At 30.0% G+C, this 6012-nt stretch overlaps 1 long non-coding RNA gene across 1 annotated transcript; it reads left to right on the top strand.

Annotated features, from left to right (window-relative positions):
* Positions 1 to 4208: 4208 nt before the first annotated feature.
* On the top strand, positions 4209 to 5564 carry LOC120265698. Its single transcript, XR_005537724.1, has 3 exons — positions 4209 to 4281; positions 4922 to 4988; positions 5536 to 5564. It is a non-coding gene; the product is annotated as an uncharacterized LOC120265698 (long non-coding RNA).
* Positions 5565 to 6012: the final 448 nt, after the last annotated feature.

The raw sequence follows: 6012 nt of genomic DNA, 5'->3' as shown, positions 1-6012 counted from the left end.
ATATATCTTGTCTCTATTATTTTTCAATGCATATTTAAATATTTGATAAAATGTCATATATATTTTTAGTAAAATTTAAATTTGGTGGCTATTCTCTTTTTCATACAGTTATTTAATCATGATGTAACTCTCTTTCAATAGAAATCAATACATGTTAAAAATCTCTTTAATTTTTAAATTAGAGAATTAATTTTTAAATATGTTTTTAACTCAAGTTATTTTTATCCTTTGAAAAAATAAATCATATATATAAGATAATAGAAATTTTTCATTTAAAAAAATATAAAAAGAATTGTTGCATAAAAATTAAAAAAATAATAAAGTTTATTTTATAATGCAAAATTGATCCAATTTATATCGAAGATAATAAAATTTATTATATAAAAATTTATGCATCTAAAATTTAAAAATATAAAAATTATAAAAAAACTATTTTTAATTTATTTAATATTTAAATTGAATCCTTGTAAATAAAATAAAATGTTAACTAAATTTAAATCATGGAGGGGTCTATAACTAAAAAGTCAATGTCGGCCCTCCAAGCGAAGGGGTCTATAACTAAGTGCAATCTGGTTACAATCTAAGATGTCTGACTCTATCAACTTAAAATGGGTGTTCGTCTCAGTAGAACGATATATTACCACCAGGTAATGTGATCGAGAATCGTTATACGCTCGTAAATGTTGTAGTAACTGTGATATTACCATGTTTGATTGAGAATTTATATTACCTGTAATTTTTCATTACCATATTTGGTTAGTCATGATAATCACCTCAGTAATATGTTAAATTTACCAAAAATACCCTACATATAAAATTTTGAAAAATATAATTTAAAGTATTTAAATAAATAAATTATTAAATTATAATATTAAAAAAATTAGTTTTTACAAAAAATTTAAAAATACCTTTTGTATTTACTAAATTACCCCTAATATAAATTTTTAAAAATATAATTTTTAAGTATTTACATAAATAAATAATTAAATTATAATATTAAAATTTATTTGTTTGCTACAAATTTTCAAAGTATCTTTATATTTACCAAAAATACCCCTATATATAAAAATTTTTGAAAATTTTAATTTAAAGTATTTAGATAAATAAATAATTAAATTATAAGATCAAAATTTATTTTTACAATTTTTAAAAATACTTTTGTATTTACCAAAAATACCCCTATGTATAAAAATTTGAAAAAAACTTAATTTAAAGTATTTAAATAAATAAATTACTAAATTATAATATTAAAAATAATAAGGGAAAAATAAAAAAACTAGGGTTTTGATAATGTAATAAGGAATTAGATTAAATGAGTGAGAGCATAATTGAAAAAACATCACACATTACCACTAACTTGCAGTAATATGGATGAACACCTATTTTTAGGGTGGTAATCACATTACCACCTTTATTTTGGTAATTTTTTTACTATTGGTAATCTCACATTACCATCAACATCGCTATTTGCTCACATAAGATTCAAATACTGAATACATAATATATTACTGCACCGATTCTCAGTAATAATGTTGTCATATTACCGAACCAAAATGCCTCAAAGGGTGCATTGGTTGCATTCTAAGATGTGATGCCTCCGGTATGCATCATCTTAAACTCTTACATTGATATATATAATAATATATTTACAATCACTATATCAACTTAGGTAGTGTTTTGGATAGTGGGATATAATATTCCATGGATAGGAGATATCCAGTGGATGAAATATCCATTGATGGAATATCCATGTTTAAGTGTTTCGTGGAGGGATTTAGTAGTAGGATAAAGATTGTTTTCAGTGTTTGGTTAGAGGGATAAGGATATGTAAATATTTGAATATCCATTTTAAGTATGTATTTGATTTAAATAATGATATTAATAGATAAATTTTTATTTATTTAGTATGAAATATTTTTAATGGATTATTAATTAATAACATAATAAACGGAAACTATTATGAATAACTGAAACCGCAGTCGAATAAACGAACCATATGAATAACTGAAACGCAGTGAATAATCGGAAACTATTATGAATAACCGGTGCATTCTAATATGCAAGACATCACATCTTAGACATCCGGTATGCATCATCTTAGACTCTTACATTGATATATATAAAAATATATTTACTATCACTCTATCAACTTAAAGGGTGCACCGGTTGCATTATAAAATGCAAGACATCACGTCTTAGACATGCATATATTTAGGGTGCACCTGTTGTATTCTAAAGATCGAAGACATCACATCTTCTTAAGACATGAATGCATATAGTCTAAGAAGATGTGATGTCTTAAGAAGATGTGATGTCTTGCATTTTAGAATGCATATAGTCTAAGAAGATGTGATGTCTTGCATTTTAGAATGCAATGCATGCATGTCTAAGAAGATGTGATATCTTGCATTTTAGAATGCAACCGGTGCACCCTTTTAAGTTGATAGAGTCAGACATCTTAGAATGCAACCAGATTGCACTTAGTTATAGACATTTTTATTTATAGACACCTTTATAAACCCCCCATCCCCCATCTTCTAAGTTCTATCTAATCCCCATATACCATATTATATACCGAGACCAGGAAAGAGATATAGCTGATCAAGAGAGGAGTGATCATGGGTTCCTCCTCAAGCCACCTTGTTAACGCTAATTATGTGAATGCTTTCACTAACTGTGATGCTCTGTTAGACACTGCAGCGAAGCTTTACGGCATCAAGCCTGAAAAACGTCTGCTGCGTAATCCAGCTGAAAAGCGAGATCTTAGCAGATACCGAGCTCTCGGAGTGGCTGCGAAATTTGTTGAACGCCACCATGAACACACGTGATGCAATGGGTGTTCTCAAATTTAATCTGCATCAAACCCAGCCCTTGGTTCTCATCTTAAGAGATGGAGATGAAGCTGAAGCCGACCGCGCGGAGACGCTGGAGAAGCTCAATAACTTGCAGACCATGAGGTATAATTGTATAAAAAGAAGGCGTTAATTTCTTTGATTAATTATTACAGCTATTCATGAGGTATTTATATATATATATATATAATTTCTTCTAGGTTAATTTCCTTTCCTCCAAAGAAAGAAGGCCCTTCCCATTCATTTTTGTTTGGTTGTGTACATACTGGGCCGGGAGTTGCAGCCCATTGGCAATGTCAACCTTAACCTTCTCTCTCTCTCTCTCTCTCTCTCTCTCTCTGTATCTAATAGGTTCTCTTTCATGTGTATGGTTATTTTGAGATTCTTTTACAGATGCTCTCAAAGTTTACTTATTTATTATTTAAAACTTTTTTTAAAAATTTTAAGAATTGTTATATATATTTTTATGTTTAAAAATAAAAAAATTAAAAACTAAATATACCACGGGCCATGCTAGCCCAAACCCTGAAATTGGTGGACCATTTCGGTCCTAAGATTAGAGACTGTCCATGTTGTGCCAGCAGGGGCACACTTAAGTGCCTAGCTCACTTTGGGTTAGCGCCGTACTAGACAGTTTGACAACTCTAGGGGATATATATATATATATATATATATATATATATATATATATAAACTATTAAAATTATTTATTTGGTAAAAATCTTCAATTTATATTTTTGAATGTTATTAAATGGTTACTTAGCAATGAAGATAATGGAGTCGTAGCATTAGATGTTACAATTATTGGCATGTGAAAAAAACTCATCCTATTAGTTTAAAAAGTATTTTTGTTTTTATATTATTCTTATGAGTAATCTTATCAACTTTTTAGTGTAATTTTGTTTTAATTATATTTGTGTGTATATATATATATATATATATGTTATTTTTTTAAAGGGACGACTAAGACTTGGGGCTTGTGATCAAAAAGTCTCTATTGAATTAACTGTAGACCCCACCCAAAGCTTGATTAGAATAATCAAAGCATATGAGTAAGGTTCAAATCAATATGGCTAAAAATCTCATTTCTATATGTCGGCAAAAGCAAAAGGAAATTTTTGTTATAATTCAAAGTTTTTAGATAAACATGCAAATTTTGTGGGCCCCTGTTTCTTGTCCATACCCTCCTTGTCCAGCATCTTTCCAACATGAGAACTTTGGATGCCTATCAACTCTTCCCCACTTCTAACTTTCCATGATGCCTTGTTCACCATTACCACCGGTTCCTTTTTTTCCTTCAAAAAGTAATGAACAACCTTCTTTCTCCTCTTAATCATACTTCTTGTTGTGATGTTAGCAAGGTTGGGGAACAAAAGAGAAATTGAAGGAGCTTCAAGGTTGGCCAACTTCACCAAGTAAATGCCCATTTGTGAGTAGTTCGGCTTTTCCCATCCTTGCTATTCTTGATCGCTCGGCTAATGCTTTTGAAGATGGTTGTCTCTTCCCTTAATCTTGCCTTCTCTTCCTTCTTTGGTTTGATGTACGTTTAGTTTTAGATCATAAGCATGTTTCCATGTGTCAAGCTACAACCTTTTGTATATAGGTGCATCATTATATATATATATATATATATATATGTATACATATGTATATATTCATGCATTGGCCTGTAGCCAAATTGATGAGAGATTACGGTATATTGTTGTTGAATTATACGCTCTCCTTGCTAGTGTTATACTTTGGAAATAGGCCATTGAAGTCTTGCTTCATGTACTTTACTCACCATTGTTACTTGTTGATGTTAATACCTAAAACCCTGATTTTCTCTCTTATGTTAAATGTTGGGCTTGCATCTAGAATGTTGGTTGAGCCTTGGGTTAGCACTCCCCCCAAGAGTGAGTTAGCCTCAATTTTAAGCTTGGGGTTAATTGCATGTTCGTCCTTTGCCATAGTTGGCATCCATAGTAGCTATCTTGTAGTATGACCCACCCACTTGGGACCTTGTATCCATTAGTATCTTTAGATCAAGGATTTGGGAGGTTGTTGATTTTATTATTGCTTGTTTATAGGATCTCTTCAAAATGTTGATTCTAGTGTTTGAAATCGATGTGAAGTGGTTGTTGGGGAGATATCCAAGTAAGTAATCTACACATATTATTTTGACAAGTTTTAATAGCAAAATTTCTAATATTATTTGATTATACATTTAAAATATCCAAAGAGTGGGAGCCTGCAACTATTTTGTTTAAAGGATTATTTGATCATTTTTGGATTTTAAATTTTGTTATGTAACTTTACATTATTCTTTTATTGACTTTTTGCATATGTATCTTGAATATGTAGAGAATTCTGAACTTAGATTTCAAAGATATTTTGTTATGAACATTGTAAGTGATCTACTGATATCTTTTGTATATCATTTCAATTTTTATTTTTGTCCTTATTTTTGGGATTCTCTGAAATTATGGTTGTGTTTAGCATCCAATCATCTGTTAAATATTTGTCTGACCATCCATTGTTTATAAGATCTATGTATTCTTATGTGATAAGATTGTGATCATGTTTTGGTATAATGATAAGATCAAAGTTCATGAAGTTAATGTATAGTGGATGCCATATATGTTTTGAAGGATGCATGTTGATTATAGGTAATGTTGAATTGATGTCCAAAAGTGACATATAGGTGCTTGGAAGAAATGTTAGTATGGGGAATGTCGAAGTGAATAAGTCAAGAGAAAGATTGTACTCCAAACCACGAGGCAAGATTGAGTCTTGAAATTCATGTTTTGAATTATTGTCTAGGGATGGGGATAGCCTCTCCTTGATGATATTGTTACTAAAATTATAAGCATGCATTTTGGAAGCAAATTAGGTCATTTGGTGGATAGAGTTTCGAGTCAATATTTCAAGGGTTATTGGGATGTATTCCTACATATTTGAGACCTTTACATTGTATGCTTCATGCTTGGAATTTACTAGAGTTGATTTACAAGTTATGATATTAAGTTGGGTGGAAATTGTGACATGTATTGGGAGGTCATAGAGATGGAATTTGTGGAAGATTAAAATTAAAAAGTTGTAATGATTTATTTAAACTATCTATCTGCCAAATTTCATATTTATTGGGTGTACAGTCTATGAGATATGATCCATTCTATTT

This window comes from Dioscorea cayenensis, chromosome 7 (genome assembly GCF_009730915.1).
Source record: "Dioscorea cayenensis subsp. rotundata cultivar TDr96_F1 chromosome 7, TDr96_F1_v2_PseudoChromosome.rev07_lg8_w22 25.fasta, whole genome shotgun sequence".
NCBI classification, from domain to species: Eukaryota; Viridiplantae; Streptophyta; class Magnoliopsida; order Dioscoreales; family Dioscoreaceae; genus Dioscorea; species Dioscorea cayenensis.
Note: the sequence above shows the minus strand (reverse complement) of the source record. Positions and strands in the feature narration are given on the sequence as shown.